This window comes from Papaver somniferum, chromosome 5, assembly GCF_003573695.1.
Source record: "Papaver somniferum cultivar HN1 chromosome 5, ASM357369v1, whole genome shotgun sequence".
NCBI classification, from domain to species: Eukaryota; Viridiplantae; Streptophyta; class Magnoliopsida; order Ranunculales; family Papaveraceae; genus Papaver; species Papaver somniferum.
This window is the reverse complement of record NC_039362.1, coordinates 71719565-71738543: the sequence shown is the minus strand read 5'-3', so window position 1 is coordinate 71738543 and position 18979 is coordinate 71719565. Positions and strand designations below refer to the sequence as shown.

The 18979-nt window shown below is 35.5% G+C and overlaps 1 long non-coding RNA gene across 13 annotated transcripts; it reads right to left on the bottom strand.

Annotated features, from left to right (window-relative positions):
- Positions 1–14345: 14345 nt before the first annotated feature.
- LOC113281873 lies at positions 14346–18479 on the bottom strand. Of its 13 annotated transcripts, none has more exons than XR_003326386.1 (9): positions 18342–18479; positions 17812–18112; positions 17446–17532; positions 16608–17083; positions 16448–16530; positions 16061–16157; positions 15825–15918; positions 14804–14942; positions 14346–14688 (listed from the first exon to the last, which is right to left on the bottom strand). It is a non-coding gene; the product is annotated as an uncharacterized LOC113281873 (long non-coding RNA). The 13 variants fall into 13 exon arrangements; XR_003326388.1 differs by having other exon boundaries at positions 16061–16530; positions 16608–16676; positions 17023–17083; XR_003326381.1 differs by having other exon boundaries at positions 17023–17083.
- Between the last annotated feature and the right edge of the window lie 500 nt (positions 18480–18979).

Sequence of the window (18979 nt, the reverse complement as noted above, 5' to 3'; positions counted from 1 at the left end):
ACTTTCTTGAAGTTAAAAATTCCAACTTCAATCTAAGAAAAACAAAAGTAACCTGTTACAGGGGATGAAGGAATCGTTAGAGGGGATGAACCATGATAATAATGTCCCTCTAGTTGGTTAGAGGGTGTCCTATTGGTACTGTAAATTGACTAGATTACCCTTTTAGCTTTAAATGGACTAATTTGCCCTTCCTTTTTTAGTTAAAAGACTGAATTGTCCTCCCCTATTTTTAAACCTAATAAATAGGAAGAAACCTAAATCAATTTTCTTCATCTTCTCTTCTCCTCCTCCCATCAACTGTAACCTCCACTAAAACTGAAAATTTCATCGTCTTCGATTAATCGGCGATTCTAAAAATTAATAATTGTTAATTGAAATCTACATTAGAGATGCCGAAGAAGATGAAAGTTGATGAAGATTGTAGCCATTCTAATCAACCACATCCTCCAATAACTCAAGAACAAAAATTTCAAACCCCTCAACCGTCAAAATCAACTGGAGTGACTTATATGAGGTATGTTTAGAAAAACCCAGTTAGGGTTTAGTTTATATTGTTCGATTTAAGTTACTTTTGTATCAAAAATTAGGGTTTTAGATGAAAAATGAAATTCAAAATTCTGGGTGCATGTGAGTTACAGTTGGTTTTAACTCAAATACGAGTCGTAACTGTAGATTTTGATGTTGTTACGGTTGCTTTTAACTCAAATACCAACTGTATGTTCTTAGTTGTGAGAATTTTGTTCAGTTACGTTTTTTTTTTTTTTTTGCAACCGTAAATTAACTTATGGTTTATGTCGATACCAGAATTACGAACCGTAATTCTTCCTGCATGTCTCCAATTTGTTTTACGGTTTGTATTTGTATCACTCTTATCAACCGTAATTGAGTTACGGTTTGTATTTTTAACAATCTTATCAACCTTAAATCATCTTGTGTCTCAAGACTTTAGTTTCAAATAAAGATTTACGGTTCAACAATTTAGTTGATATACCAACCGTAGTTTAGTTACGGTTGGTCTTGATCCTTTACTTACAAACCGTAAGTAGTTACTGTTGCAATGTTTTGTCACCTTTCAAATCGTAAATCAATATGTTCACCAATTTGTTTTGTTTGTTGTTTTCTATTTTGTTTGTTCAACCCTTAGTAAATCAATCAATCGTAATGCTTGTGTAGGAATCCTAATAGGGTGAAGAATAAGAGAGGGAATAACTTAACTTTGATTGATCATACGCCCACCCCTCGCGGTGACAAGCATTTAGGGGTAGTAATAGAGGTAGCCACAAGAATGAGAAGAAGAAGAATCAATTTGAAATTAGGTTTAGAGAACCACATGTAGCTGAATTTGGAGTTGATTTAGAATGAGTGGAACCTAATGATCAAGAAATTGAAGAAGTAGGAGTCGAAATTAACTGCGAAGTGATAGATAAAATTGGAGAAAATTCTAAAGAATCCGATGATGAAGAAGAGGAGGAAGAGGAAGCAAATGATGAAGAGGAGGAAGAGAAAGAAAATGATGAAAAGGAGAAAGATGAAGAAAATGATGAAGAGAGAGAAAATAACAAGGGAAAAGAGATTGTTGTAGTTGCACTTCCAGTGGAAAAAAAGAAGCCGAGAAAGGATCTTGCACCGAAAGGGATGCATATTCCTAAAGGCAAAGAGTTGTTGTTGCCACAAAAGAAGAATGGAAGACCTTGGGGCGAGGCCCTAGATAAATCTTCAATATTATTTAGTTATACTGGTTCATGGGCCGCAAAAGTCTGTGAGATTAGGGTCTGATTTTTCTTAAAACATTGAACTTATAACTTATTTTGATTCATTTTGTTTGTTTATTTCAGTTTACCAAAATATGTTTGTATTTTTATATATATATTTTTTTAGGACCATGCAAGGGCGAACAAATTGCTCAAGCGTCAAAGGGATAAACATTGGCCATTAAGCGAAGAATGTTATTTTGTTCGCAATCTAGTGGTTAGTACAGGATTAGGGCCTGAAATACTGAATACCCAAGTGGAGTATGATAGTGTTGTGGTCTCTGCCTTCAGGGAACGAAATTGGCTTGAAATCGATACGTTTCATCTCCCATTTGGAGAGATGACAATAATACCGGACGATGTGAAGCAAATTTTTGACCTTGAAGTTGAAGGAAAATCTGTGGCAGAAGGTTTCGACAACAACATGTCTTGGACTGACCTTTACAGTCTTGTTCGAGAAACACTTGGGTGGGATAAAGACGAAACCGAGATGGAGTTTCGGTTGGCTGTTGGTTATGACCCAAGTGAACCACATAAGCAACCTATCATCATAAAGCTATTGTTGAAGAATTTGAAGACAAAGTTTGGAGGAACGCTCTTAAAGGAAAGGGAAGGTGAGGTGATAGATGAAACAAGAGTTAGGCGTACAGCCACAACGTATTTGTTGTATTCTCTTGGGACTGTATTCATGCCCGATAACTCGGAAAATAGGGTGAATGTTCATTACCTACAATTGTTGAAGGATTTGGACAAGATCAAAGATTATTCGTGGGGCACTGCCACCCTTGCATGTTTACTTGACTGCCTAAGAAAGGCTTCGGGGGTTGGATCTACTGAAGTTGCCGGGAATATCGCGTTTCTAATGGTAAGTTTGGTTACATATTTATTATATGATAGTTTGGTCATGTGCCAATAGTTTAAATTAATATTTTTTTAGGCATGGGTGTATGACCACTTTCCGACCCTGAGACCTATTACTGAATGGGAAGAAGATGATTATGGCCCTACAGGAAAGAAGTTCAAGTTCACTGGTAGGCAACAAAGGAACAAAGAGGATAAGCTCATTCGAGTGAGGCAGGAAATAAATGCTTTCACTGTTGAAGATTTTATCTTTGACCCTTATTTGAGGATCCAAAATGGAGTTGATCTTCGTCAGTGTACACAGACCGCAAGCTACAACTGACCATTGTATCATCCCACATGTTACGTTATGACCAATCCTCATCGAACTCTACGCCAAATTAGTCATATTCAAGAAACGGTTATCAAGGAAAACTTCAAATTATCCAAAGAAGGATCCGAGACAAAAGGCCCCACCATTGTACTGAACTACCGCCCAACTTCGACGATTGATGCTTGGAACAACCGCCATGAAGAAACATACCAACTCGCAGCGGAAGAGGCAAGGGCTTGTAACAACATGAAAGAAACCGCTGATGATTACATGGATTCGTATTATCATTTTGGTCATCCACATGTGATCAATAATGATCCGGAGGCCCATCCATATATTCAAAAGTCTCTAGCACAAAGGAGGGTTATCGACGAGACCAAAGAGAAAAAGGGTCCATTTGGTTTGACTTGGAAGAAGTTATATTTCATGTCGGTACGTAACTTTGTTATTCTCATGACTTTGGATTTTAAGATTAATTTATATTATGAAATAATATCTTAACACTCTTTTTGATATGTGAATAGAAAGAGCGAGGAAAAGTTTTGGCAAATAGTATGACTTCATGCATCCGTAGTAATGGTATGATTAGAGCTCCTTAATGAAGGACCTTACAAGAGCAAATAAGGAACATGCATGATCCAAACATGACAAAATTGTATGAGGGGTTGGTCACGGAAGAAAGAGGCTTAAAGAGAAGCAGAAACTCTCTCGGAGGTGCGAGTACTAGCCATAGTCGACCTTCACCTAGAAACGAGGAGACAAATTTTGAAGATGAGGTGCACGGTGTGGGTATTATCCAAAGAGGTGGTCGTGGTCGTGATGGTCCTCGCACTCGTGGTGGTGGTAGCACCAACAAAAGAGGTCGTGGTGGTCGTCGTGGTGTGTGTCATTCTATAGTAGAACACCCCTTTTATTTCTTTTCTTTACTTTATTTGTGTGGTTAGTTATGAATTTGAACTTATGGATATTATGACGAACTAATAGTTGTGTGTTAGTTATGGATTTTAGCTTATGGATATTATCTACGAATTTGAACTTATGGATATTATGACGAACTAATACTTGTGTGTTGGTTATGGATATGAGCAAATTACGGTTCATAACTAAAATTCGAGATGAACCGTAAATATAGTTACGGTCGGTAACCATTTTATTTTACGAACCGTAAATAATCCTGGAACCCAGAGTTTACATAGGTCACAAATTACGGTTCATAACTAAAATTCGAGATGAATCATAAATATAGTTACCTTTGTAACCATTTTAATTTACGAACCGTAAATAACCCTAGAACCCAGAGTTTAAAGAGGTCACCAATTACGGTTCATAACTAAAATTCGAGACGAACCATATATATAGTTACGGTTGGTAACCATTTTATTTTACGAATCGTAAATAACCCTGGAACCCAGAGTTTAAAGAGGTCACCAATTACGGTTCATAACTGAAATTCGAGATGAACCGTAAATATAGTTACGGTTGGTAACCATTTTATTTTACGAACCGTAAATAACCTTTGAACCCAGAGTTTAAAGAGGTCACCAATTACGCTTGGTCTGGATTTTTTAACTAACCGGTAACTCTATAGTTTACTTTTTAACTAACCGGTAACACAAGGGAATCAAATTATAGAGTTACGGTTGGCAACCTTAGCCAAGCAAGTAACTGTAACTCTGGAATTGAAATTTCTGCAGAGTTACGGTTCGTTTGTTGTAACTTCATACAAACCGTAACTCTGCAGAAATTTCAATTCCAGAGTTACGGTTGATCCCGAGATTCTAGTTACCAACCGTAACTCTGCTTTTTAAACAAAAAAAATGTTTTTCACTGACATGTCCTTGTTTGATTTGAAAATATAGCCGTTGAAACCTTTAACAACTTCATTTTCAAAAAAAAAATCTGTTACATAGTACAATTTTTTTATTATATATATATATATATATATGCTTGTCCACCTTACTTAGAAGTTACACCTCCACATAAATCATCTCCTACTAAACTACCTTAAACTAGATTATGGCTCAAGTTCCTGATTTTACTTTGGAGGAAGATTTATGTTTTTGCCGCAACTATGTTCTATGCTATCCAAAAAGAGGAGAAGAGCGACGTCGAGGTGGTTTTGTGAGTACAAGTTATTTGAGAACCATTTATGAAAAATTTGTTCTAAAACAGGTAACCCTTATAACCGCGATGGAATTATGTTTTATGTTCGATATGGAGGTATTCGGGATAACGTTAAAGAATTTATGGCATTAGTTCGTATTATGGGTCAAATACAATTAAGAGGTGAAACTGACGCCGAACTTTTAGAGAGCTCTATTCAAGAATGGAGACGATGGAAAAGGTCGAATTTTCAATACTTACCTTATTTCAACATCCTTAAAGAATTCTATCGCACTCGTAAATCTGAATATTAGTATCCTTTTAAGTAGCATGAATGAATGAGTTGTAATGTCATTTATATTTGTAATAGTTCAATGGCTGTAATATTGGTTTAGTATTGAAGATGGTGTAGTAATGAATATGATTTAATGGTTTTAAATGACTTATATCTGCTTGATCTTAGTTTTTAGTTCAAGTTACGGTCAGTAACTAGATAATAATTACCAACCGTAAATGACCCTGGAAGATGAAATAAGTTTTTAATGTTAATTACGGTTCGTTACTAGATTATCGATACCAACCGTAAATGACCCTGGAAGATGAAATATGTTTTTAATGTTAGTTACAGGTCGTAATAACATTACCAACTGTAAATAACCCTGAGAGATGAAATTTTTATCAAGTTAGCTCAACCTACTTGGATTTTTTTTGTTAAGAACAATATAGCAATATAAATTGAACAAAATACTTCATTCATAACGTGAATCAAATGGATATGATATTGTCACTTTTAATCACATCACATTTAGTCAAAATACCAAAATACAAAATATAAAATGTATTTCACCATCCTTCACAACATCTACGCATCTTCATCATCATTCATAACTATGAATTGGGTTTGCCTCGACAATATTATGACCTTCCATAATTCAATCCTTTCCTCAAATCGATTGCATCAAGACTTGGGGAGTTCACCATCACAATCAAATTTTATTCTCAATGGAGGTAATGGGCTTCTTTCTTTCAATTGGAGTGTTAGAGCATTGCTCAGTCGAACTCGCATGCGTTGCTATCTCAAGCATGTTTGTCAATGTTAGTGATCAAAACTATAAGTGTTGATTTCTAGCCTACATAGCTAAAGGTCTCGGACTAGGATAGAAAGTGTAGTTGAGCTCAAGACTTCATGGCAATCATCATATAAGACGAAGGACTACTCAAGGAACTGGTGGATCTTCATCGACTAAAAGGTATGTGGAGACTTGAACTTATCTGTCACTCAAAAGTATATCTATTCTATCTCCTACTCTTGAGACAAAAGTCGTGCTGATGTATAGAGTTTCATCATACACATTTGCTATTTCGAGTCGAGTTTAACTCGCCTATCTATTTCTCGAAATATGTGTTGGTAAGCTTACTCTTTAGCTAAATTCATCTTTACCTAGTGACGAGTGTCATGTTATGTTTCAATCACTTTGGAAATTGCTATGACGAAAAATGGTCTGTGAATAAAGGCTATATAACATCCTCTGAGAACGTTTCAATGATTGAAATGAGAGTTTAGATTACATAACCATTCGTAGGATATAAGCATTGTTGTGGAAACACATATATGTATAAGTCCTTATTCCTTGAACCAAAGTTTGTGAACTTTGTTGATCAAGAGAAACGGAATATGGCGTGAGCCGGGCAGAAGTTCTCGACCCGAGAATTTCCGATGGAGTTTGTGAACTCCTTCCGTGAGCTTAAGTCCGCGAACCCAGTCCGCGAAATTGAGCAGGTTATATCTAAAATCGGTTGTTCTTGAACTCATGTTTATATAAACTAAGGAATGCATTTGCAAACCGTGGCTATAAAGTTCATGAATCGATTCGAGTGAATCAAACCGTTTTTGCTTTGATTGTGTCTTGTGTAGTTACATAAGATCTAAGCAATTGAACAACTCTGTAACTAGTTCATTTGAGTCATTTGAACTAGATATGGTGAAGAAGAATATGGTGGATATGAAAGTGATCATATGGCTAACCATTTGGTTAACTAGTGTTGAACCAACAAATGTTAATGTTTGGGAACGGTTCGTAAATCCAAAATTGGACATTTCATTTGTGTGTAACAAGCTAAGTTTTCGATCCAACGGTTGAGAAATATTAGCTTGAATCTAATTAGGTTTTCATCTAATGGTGAATATTGAATGCTTTGTTACCAAGCTAACATTGATTGCAAACCCTGATTTGAAAGACTATATAAAGGAGAACTCTAGAAACTGGGAAACCTAATCCCCACACCTTATGCGTGATACTAGTTGCATAGCTAGAGTCGATTCTCCTTTAACCTTTGTTTTGTTCTTCTAAAACCAGGTTAACGACTGAAAGACTTCATTGGGATTGTGAAGCCAGACCGATACTACTTTTCTTGTAGTTGTGTGATCTGATCTTGCATCTTCTATCGTTACGAGTACGATTGTAATAATTGGCTCGAGATTTATATCTCCAATAGGTAATATAGAAAAGTAATCACAAAAACTTCGTCTCATCGTTTGTGATTCCACAATATCTTTTTTCGCTGCGTCGATTAGGATTATTGTGAGGTGATTGATAATACTAGGCTGTTCTTCGGGAATGTAAGTCTGGTTTATCAATTGGTTCCTGTTCACCTTGATTCATCAAAAGACGGAACAAAACTCATAGTTATATTCGTGGGAGATGGATTTATCTATCACCGTAGACTTTTCTGTGTGATACATATTTGTTTATTAAAGTCTTCGACTTTGGGTCGTAGCAACTCTTAGTTGTGGGTGAGATCAGCTAAGGGAATAAAGTACGTAGCATCCCAGATTGGGGTTCAACTACAGTCCAAACCGAAGTTAGTTTGGAGTAGGCTAGTGTCTGTAGCGGCTTAATACAGTGTATGTTCAATATGGACTAGGTCTCGGGGGTTTTCTGCATTTGCGGTTTCCTCGTTAACAAAATTCTGGTGTATGTGTTATTTCTTTTCTGCATTATATTTTGTTATATAATTGAAATATCACAGGTTGTGCATTGTTCAATCAATTAGAATATCCGAGCTTTTGGTTGTTGATTTAAATTGATTGACACTTGAATATTGGTCTTTGGTACCATCCAAGTTATCTCTCTAGTATTTGATAAATACTCGCAGATTTCTATTTGCTTGAGTATATATCAAATCGAGAGATTGAGATATAAACTCTTTGATATACTTTTTTATCTAGATTGAGTCTGACTGTCTAGTTGATACTCTAGAAAGTATATTGGAGTTTGTCCATACAGATTGCTAAACGAAATGTTGGGTGTGGTTGTTGTACCCCCACTTTTTCAATTGGTATCAGAGCAGGCAAACACGTTTAAGACCTTACAAGTCTGTGTTTGTAGCGATCTGACTCTATGGACAGAGGTGTTATCTCTATTAACGTACCACCAGTCTTCGATGGCTCTAATTACTTATGGTGAAAAATTGCTATGCGAGCTTTTCTTCAAGCGCGTGATTTTCAATCATGGGTATATATTGTTAATAGCTATGACCCTCCCGTTGTGGCAATTGGAGATGTAAACGTTCCCAAACCAATTGGTGAATACAGCCCTGCTGAGATACTTGCTGCAAAGCAAAAGTCCGACGGTTTAAATGCGATCATACATGCCATTACCCCAAATATTCAGCACCATGTGACTAATTGCACTAAGTCGCAAGAAGCTTGGGATATCTTGGAAACCGTATTCGAAGGTAACTCCAGTGAAAAGGAAGCTAGGCTTCAAAACCTTAATTCCGATTGGGAAAACCTTCGTATGGCAGATCAAGAAACATTTGATGAGTTTAATCACAAAGTGTCTGAAATTGTTACTGCATCTTTTGCATTGGGTAAGACTATTCTTGAAAAGGACATTGTGATGAAAATTCTCAGATCACTGTCATCCAGATACGATTCTAAGAAGCATGCCATCGTTGAGGGAAATAACCTTCATAATCTCTCCAGAAATACGCTGGTTGGGAACCTTAAGATCTTTGATTACGAACATTCATCCAAAACTAAGGATGTTGCGTTCAAAGCACAAAAGGACACTAAATTACTTGATAAGAAGTGTATATCTCTGAAGATGATCATTCTGAGACAGATTCATCAGATGAAGATCTTGACAAGTCAGTCTCGATGATCACAAGACAGTTTAGGGATCTTCTATTGAAGAGAAGTAAACGGTTCTCCAGAGATAATCCTAAAGCATCAGTTAAACCTCATAATCGTATTCCTCCTAAAACAGGGAAACAGATGAAACTGATGATGAGGATAAGCCTCAGTGCTTTAAGTGTAAAGGATTTGGTCATTTTGCAAATGAGTGCCCAAATCGTAGAAAATAAACTGGGAACAAAGGCCTTGCTGCAACTCTTGATGAAATGTCTGACAGCTATGATTCTAATGAAGACGAGAAATCAAGTGTTGCACTTATTGGTGAAAATATTGATTTTGATAACTGTAGCAATACATACATCAATCTCAATATTCTTTCAGAAGATAATCCAACTAATCTGGAAGAAAAAATAGACTCATTTCTTGGAAACTCTGTTTGTAATATTTCAGGTTCCACCATGTGTCTAGCTGCGTGCACTTCTCAGAAGCCTGATTTTTATCCTAGTTTGACGTGTTCGTATTATTTTCTAAAGGGTCATAAACTTTCAAGGTGTTATAAGTACAAACACCAATTGAGGCACGTCAACAAACTTCAACGAAGAGCAAATCATTTAGCAAGGAAGATTAAACTTGCTCAGAAGACCGCTGAGGTATGTAGGATCTTATCTTCTTCTAAGAAGTTAGTTTCCAAGGATAAACCAAGACCATTATATAAGAAAGTATGGTCGAGTCGGTTTTATAGATAGAAGTCTGAGGATTCCTCTCAAGAGGAAAATGGTGGACAAATTGTTGTTCACCGCAACGCAACTTGATTGTGTTGATTTGGAAATCTTGTCTCATGTGCCTGATCAAAAGAGACAATGATTTTGTACCTCTCAGGGCTTTAGGAAAAGTTTTCTTTCTTTTTCTTAGTTTTTGTTCTTCCTGTCTATCAAAGGAGGGTTATTATCGACAATTCCACTCTTTATAGGGTTGTGAGTTGGACGTGTGCGAACCTGTTTAAAGGTTTCGAAACTCTACATTCTTTTTTCCTTCCTCAAAACCTCTTTTTATCTCAAGACTACTTGTTGAGTTCAATCTGTGATTTCCTCTCACAAACCCATTCGTTATGGATACTCCAAGCATGATGTCTTCCGATGGAAAAGATGTTAATATGATTGTTAAGCCATCAATCATGAAGGAAAAATAAAAATCTTCGTTATCTCCTACCTTGAAAAGAAAAAGAAGGAATGTGAGGAAGCTATGGCCGTTCCTTCAAATTCTCAGAAGTTTTCTGGTGTTCTTGAAGAGTTGAAGGAGATGCGAAAGGAGATTTAACAAATAAAGGCTTTTGTGTTTAAGACTGATGAGATTCAGAAGGCCCTGGTTCGGCAACATCGGCCGAGAAGGTTTATTGATATAAACTCCTACCATAATGAACCTTCTATCCCAATGGTTGTTGACGACAAGGAGTTCGGGGATGATAAAGAATTCTTCAAAGGTCTTATTGCCTAGTAAATCTTCTATTTTCTTGTTTTTATTAGAAGAATAACTAGAGTTTGGAATAGCCATTATTGTGATTACACATAGCTATGTCCAACGTTTTCATCTTCTTGTTTTTAGATTTATTGGTTTCAATTCTAAATTTGTTTGGAAGATGATATTTGCAGTATTAATCTTTATGATTTTATATATTGCAATATTGTTATGGGATGTGTGTGTTTACGTCCGTGAACTTGACCGTTCCCTATCTTGTCAAAAGTAAAGTCTTTCGTATGTCGATATTCATATGTTGATAAAAGAATGAATGGACTTTTGACAAATACAAAAGTTAAGCCTATATTGTCAATTTTTGATGGAAGATAGGTTAAAATCTTTTGTTTACAAGGATTATGTCTATTAAATGTCGTTATGCAAATAATGATGGAAAATAGAATGAATCCTTGTGTATTCCGCAGTAATTGATCTTCCCTGAACCATATTTTATGTATTACTGTGAGGCTCCGTGAAGTGTCTTATGTTGAGCATTGAACGACCAAGTTGATTATTTTCATGATTAGCTATGTTGTTGTTCCGTAAGGTACTTTATGTCGAGCATGTTCAACTAAATTAATCATCTTGTTTGGTTATTTAGTTGTTGCTCCGTAAGTTTTCTTATGTCGAGCACGACCAATTAAATTGATTACTTTTGTGATTAGTTTGATTGTGTATGTCGATAAAATTAATCATGGGTTCTCTAGTGGTTAGTTTAATTGAATATTTTGGATTCAAATTCATACTTGTATGTGATTTGTTATGTCCAAAGAAATCCTTCTTTTCCTTCGAAATTAAGGTCGCTCTTGTTGTTCTTTCGGGAATGAAATTTTATGGGGGAGAGTTCTTTTGAACTTGCACTTAATTGCCAAATCTTTGTGGGAAGTGCGGCTATGGAATATTTTAGGGGTTATCTTGTATCTTTACAAACTCCTTGATGAATGCATTTAGCTTCGGCTTTATGATTGCATCTAAATTAGATGATATACCTTTGCTTTCTTTTGGTCAAGAAATGTCTCTTTCGGAGATTCCATTAGGATCCCGTTCTTGTACCTTTGCCAATTTTATTGACAAAAATAAGGAGAATTAATATATAGTTCACACTACAAATACATATGGTTTTAAGATCATTATGTAAGGGGGAGTGGTTTCCATGTGAGATGGAGTATTGACTAAGGGGGAGTGATACATATCACCATAGTATTGTTGTTGAAGTTGTGATATAATTGTACTTTGACGTTGTGTAATGATACTATGACATTGTATAACAATGATTGAGAACTATTGTTTTCTTATTGTTATAGCTACGGATTTTCAACAACGATGATGCTAAACTTACAACCTTTGGGATCATTGGAATACTTGGAAGTGACGAAGATTTTGAGTAATGTTGAAGATTAGGCATGTGGAATAGGAGCTACAGAAGTTAATTTATTTATTTTTTGTATTTCATAGTAAGCACGGCACGGGCCTTGACGTTGGTTAATTTTTAATATCGTACCAATTGTGTCCCGAAAACTTACCAACTCCTATTGTAGCGGTTTTTATCTTTTAAATATGATATATCGCTTAACCGGATGATTTTTTTCTGGATATTAAATTTAAAATTTATTAATTATTGAGTTTACCATCCTTATTATTACAAAAGTAAAGGAAAAATCAACAAATATATCTACTCGGCAGGCCACAAATCTTTTCTCTGTTATCTATATTATAAAAAGAAGTGGTGTGTGTGTAGCCTGATAAATCCGACCATCGATTTCATCATCCCACGACGTGGATCGATTCGTTATATGTTCTATATAGACGTCCGTCGGATTGTTAGGTTTTCTGATTTGACTATGCTTCCATAATAAGATATCTTGACCATTATATATCGGGAAAAAAATACCACGTTAACTACGTTTCCTAATAAAAATATGGGAGAGGAATATATTCAAATTTCCTTATCTGACTACGTTTTGAGAGATACTTACGTTTCATCTACAAGGGAAAACAAAAAAGGAAACCAATGCAAAAAAATTCGCAAATTTTTTTTCAAAAAAAATGTAGACAGTCGTAGGACATTAGCACAATATCACAGTATCTATATATGTACTAGGTATCAAGTAAAACTAACTAAGTTACGGTAAGGTAAAGTAGGAATTGGAGAAAGTTGTTGGGCAGGAAGCTTCACCCGGGTGCAACCTGGTGCTTCATTCTCTTCCTTTCGCAGCAAATTAAGACAAAGCAAAAAGAAAATGTTACCAAATAGACACGAACTCAAAAACACGAATAGCACCCCATGAAATCATCTCTTGCAAATTAAATACCCAATGACATAATTTAATTTGCAATTTAAAGAAAGCACGAGGAGCAAGCATAAAACCTTGCCCAAAAATATAAAAAATGAACAGCCTAAAAGTTTGACTCGGTCAATCAGACCTTTGAGGATGCAAATGTACAAATTGCTGAATGGAGACAAAGTTGTACAACAAAATGGACAAACAAACTCGGTGTAGTTTACTAATATTCTATGTACAATTTTAGAACCATGTATAGAGATATTAGATTCACGCATATTACAAATTAGCCTTGGGACAAATCCAAACATTGACTTTGGCCATTCTGCCGCTTGGACCGTTAGTTCGCGAAATGTACATCCGTCCGTTGTATATATGACGGGGATTTTATTATTTTGGACGTTCGGGATTAATGCCACGATATAAGAATATATGACTTTGAAGTAATAATAAGGTTGTTATAAAAAGAAGTGATGTCTGTCTTGGGTAATAGACGGCCCTTGATTTCGGCAATCTGACGGCTGAGAAAGATAGTTGGCGAGATTTCTATCCATCCGTCCGTTTTAGACATATAATTTTGAGAGATATTTACGTCCATCGGTTCGTGAGATGATCTTCTTTTAATATTTTGTTTTAGACGGCAGGGATTATGCCCCGGCCCGGTGCAAAACGAGACTCAACATTTCCTTATGTGACTCGAATCAACATTTCCTAATGCGTGTCGGTTTCCTTGAAAGTTTTCATGCACTAACTATAAATATCCTTTCTGATTTTACCAAAAAAAAAAAATTTAATTTGAAGACTATAGATTTTACCTAATCACGGCTAATTTTAATGCGGATATCATATTTGCCTTTAAATTTTCTAATCCACGTCCGGGGCCGTAGGCCTCGGCCCTATCCGACTATTATGATCCGCCTAATTGAACACGCTATTGTGACCCGACTAACAAACACGGTATAATATGACACGACCAACTAAATGTCAGGACCGTTGTGGTATTGACCGGACTAACTAAATATACTCCCGACTATTATAGATGGACTAAAATATGGGAAGACACTGGCCGACCGACCAAACAATAAACAGAACTCTAAAAGGTTGAGCCCCGGCCGTAGGCCGGAGTGATACCTAGTACTCATATATGATTCAGTATATAACCCGAATAGTATATGCTTGTAACGGCACGGGAATCATAAATTATCGGTAATGCCTTTCCTAAAATGACATCACCGATATAAATCCTTTCGTCGCCATGATATAATTTTCGGCACGGGCATCCTAAATTTTCGATAATGCCTTTTCTTAAATAACACTACCGATATAAATCCTTTCGTCATCATAGCATAATTGTGACGTTCAGTTTCCCTTACTTTAAACAAAGATTGATGATGTAAACGATGAATGATGCTGAACTTAGTACACATATCACGATAAACATTAGAATATACGTACTGTGTTGCCGCATGTAGGTACACATAACGTAGGACAAATATATATACCCAAAGAGACTTAAGAACTGTTATGAGGGTCACACTTCACATTTGATTCATGCACTACTTACAAATGATCAGCCTAATTGATCCGGGTGTTGTGCAGCTGATTTTACTAACATCTTAGATAAATGCAACCAAAGAAATCCCATTCACCCCATGAGTCAACTATTGGTATTAAAAGAGCCCAATATGGAATGCTTATGTCATGTTTGTTGAGAATTTTCGTGAACATCTGCAAAACGACCAAAAGTAAGTTAAAAATTTGTGTTGCTGTAAAACTAACCAAACAGAGCCATTAAAACTTCACCAAATCTAAGAATTCCAGCGAACCACAATAAACCAATTACCTGGAACGGTTTTGAAAACTACAGGGTCGGATCCGTCTTTCGGTAGGACCTCGGCCTATTTCATTTAATATGCATTGCCGTCGCCGAGTTGGTAGATAGCTTAAGTGTTTTCATCATTCTTTGTTTGTTCACCATAATCCTGTTACAAAGATGGAAACATTCTCATTAGTTCCAGAGAAATGGAGCAGCAGATATACTTGCGGATCTTCCTTAACATATTTGCATCTCTTCATGACTCATTTTTGGATCGAATTTCATCTACATGCCCTCCTTGATTATTCACAGATACTCAATGTGAGCAAGCTAAGATGACGTCCAACCATATACTCGACGTCATTATGTCGCCATGTGATTTATAGATAAATTTGAACACAACTATTCTTCAAAGTAGTATTGTACCCCTAATGCAGTATGACAGTGGAATATATATAGATATCTATTGCAGTGAAAGAAAGACACTAAGACAAATAAGGTATCAAAGCCTGCTGGTGTTGCCATTTTAACAGGTCTAAACCTAATAGAACAAAGAAGTATATCCTGTAAAATGAAAAAAAGAAAACGGAGATTCCTGCGCTGACTATAAGTTGTGGATATATGTGCAACAAACAAATGGTGCAGTTAATAAATAAAACTAATACACGGTTTTAAAAAGGTGTAAAAGATCATAAACTTATAGAGAGGAGATTGTATGACCGTCGGGGTGAAGTGATCCCCGAACCTTAAGAAACTGTGATTCTGGAAGAAGAACAAAGAGTTAACAATGATTTGTGCGGAAAGGTAAGCAAGAGTGTCAAAAACTAAATAGAGAGGCAAATATTATGATGTTCCATATGCAAGGGGTGAATATAGAAATGATTTTGCATTCCATGTACCATGTGCATAGACGAATGTTAGAATGAGCCTCCAAAGAACACATGAATATTTGAAGCCAAAAAAAAAGATGGATGTAAGGTTTAGATGTACTAACTAAAATTATGATTTAATGCTTCACAAAATGGAATAAATGGACAAAAGGAGTTACCGATTACTTTGTTAAGGATTATGAGACATGAACCCGGTTAAGGGACAACATGACGTCTCTTCCTAAAGTGGTAAAACGGTCGCCTTTGCTGACCCTGCATGGACAAAATCAATTACATGGAGAAGATGGAAAAAATTTGGCAGAGGATAGAACCCATAATATTTCAGGGTAGATAAGAACATAACATAAATAAACCAACAATTTTGATGTTAAATTAATGTGAATGAAAAACTTACATAAGGCGCAAATTATGACTGAACAGTGCGACATAATCTCCGAAGAAGCAGAGAAAGAGAAAGGATAAAACTGATGGCTACTTAATTCTAAGATGAGCTGCACATCATGGAAAAAAATGGACTGGATCACAAATGACCACCGCAGTTTGGTAAAGACTGCAATTAAGTGCGATGAGTAATGTTTTTCTCCGAAATACCAATAAACATGGTAAGAAGAGTTTCAAACCTTACGCGAAGTATCGATTTCAGAAAAAACACCCAACAAACAAAATGTTGAACCATGAAGGTCAATTTTTAGCATGGAAGTTGGCCAGAACCAATGGGTTTTTTTTAAAAAAAAAGAAGTGGTTAATATTATGGGATGTAAAAGGATAAAAAGTGACTTACTGTATATGTTTGTTTCCATTCTTTGCTCTGAATCAACTGCATCAGGTCCAACTACTTATATGAAAACCAATGCTGCTTAGACACTGGAAAAGAAATGAAGTGTCTAAATTCGATGGAAATCATGAGTTAAAAAGATGTAAATTAAGTGTTCAAAACTTACAGAGGGGACATGGAATCACTGGTGCTAAATTTTAATGCAGATATAAAACTTTGTACTGCTTCATACATTCTGAAATGGTTTGGATTGTGAAGCAGTATAATAAGAGACATGATTTTGAAGACCAAACTACTGAAACTTGATATTAAAAGACATGCATGCATGATTGAATTCTAGGTACGAAAGAAAGAACCTTGTTGCTGCTTCGATCCCGAAATCATGAACTACAAATTGAACACTAGATAGTTCTATGTGTCTCCCAAAAAAAACACATTGATGGTAAATATGCAACTGAAGACAAACCAATCAACACTAAGCTGGCTCTAATTTTTAAAATGAAATGCTCAGATTCTCAATGAAAACAAACCAAATCCCAAACAAAAAGCCAACAAATCAAAATAAATTTGGAGATTCAAACCTGTTTGGCTTTCACGAATGCTTCCAATGAATTTGAGACATCGGTGAAATTCATCACCAAACTGTGAATAAAAAACCAAAGTCCATAAGAATGAGATTTGAATGATAAGCAAAAGAGGTTTTAGTGATTCCACTAAAATCAACACAGATTGAAATGGCTCATGCCATCGATTTTCTGCAATGATACCGACTCATAAGTTCAGTAATAATCCCCAACTGATGTTCTTATTCAAATAGTTAGTGTAGGACAATGTAACACCTTGGTGCCAATTAAAATTCAAGTGGTAACAATAATAATCAAAGATTCAACTGCCGCAATCTAAGTTTCATGTAGAAAAAAATGAGAAAAAACCCTTAATATCAAAATTGAGAAGGAAATATATAGAGTTCCAATTCATTTTCAAGGGTTTAGGCTTATATTTACTTCTTCTTAGGAGATCCAATAATAATGATTGTTGAGGTGCACTTGAGAGACATCTCTGATCTTTGTTAGTCTGGACATTCTGGTATCCTGAAATCACAATGTAGAAGCTATAAGAGAAACAACACTGTGGTACATAATAAAGAACAAAACATATGTATCTGGTTAAGGAGGAAAGCAATAACAACAATTAGCACCAGCATAAGAAATTCAACCATGATGATAACGAAGTTGGGCGACAACCTAAGATTTAAACATAGATTCAGGGCGTCCATTTGAATCCCTCGTCAAAAGCAAAGTAACAATCTTCTGGTATGAATCGTTTATTTTTTTTTTGCCCAAAAGATGAAGTTACAGAAGCAACCTTACCAATCAACCCCCAAGAATCCATCCAGAGCAGTGATCAACCCATATCTCTTAATATGCACATCTTGAAATCCAGAATCATCATCATGAAACCATCTAGATATAGTGATCAACCCAAATTTTAGTAATGTACACATCTTGAAATCCAGAATCATCATCATGAAACCATCCAATTCCTCTAATTTATGATTCTATTAAGACTTTGGAGAATTCTCTAGGCAACTCAAATGAGAAACTCAAGAGTTTTTGTTCCCGTTTCTCTCTCTAATCTCGTTCGCAATTCGGTTTCTCAGTTTTCCCTACTCTAGAACACGAAAGAGCAAAACATAAAACTGTTAACCTAAGGAAGAACAATAATCTGAAACATAAACTTAGGTTAAAATTTGACGGACCCTTTTTAAACCTGGACATAAAAAACTTGATCAAACTTTCATACAAATAACGAATCAAACTTAATCAAAATTTAAATACAAATAATGAACCTAAATTCGAATTTTTGGAGAATCAGAGAACCAAGATTGGAAAAATCATACCCGTAATTTGAGTTTTGCAATCGCGGTTGATGTGAGAACTAATTTGAGTTTTTCCATTCTGATTGATCTGATGACTAAAACAAAACTCAAAATCATGGAGAACATCCCCGTGACTAACAAAATGGAACCTGCGTGTTCATGGACAGTATAACCCCTATAAAAATAATAATGTCGGGACCCGCAAAATATATCAATTTATCACGATAATAAATAATCGCATAAATTAATAATTATTAAATTACATTTTTTTTACTAATTACATATTAATTAGTAATTTATCAAAATCTTGTTTAATTCTAAAAAAAAAATCAACAAAATGAACTAATACACCTTATTCCATTGCAAGTTGTTTCGTCATTGTAATATTCGTTTAATGGGTGACACCGCATCAAAGAATCCAAGTGAAGCGTTAAATAATGAAGGAACTAGATCACAGTGGAATGGATGTTGAATTTCTTTTAAACTGCTTCAAAAGGATATTATTTCAGATTTGTTGACTAAAAAAGAATAAATTAGAGTGTCATGGGAAAAGAAGAAACTGACGATGTGGAAATCGAAGATGAAAGTGTAGTTACATAGCCACCTTCCCGTAAAGAAGCTATCATAGATGCAACGATATTGAATAGGTTTTTATTGCA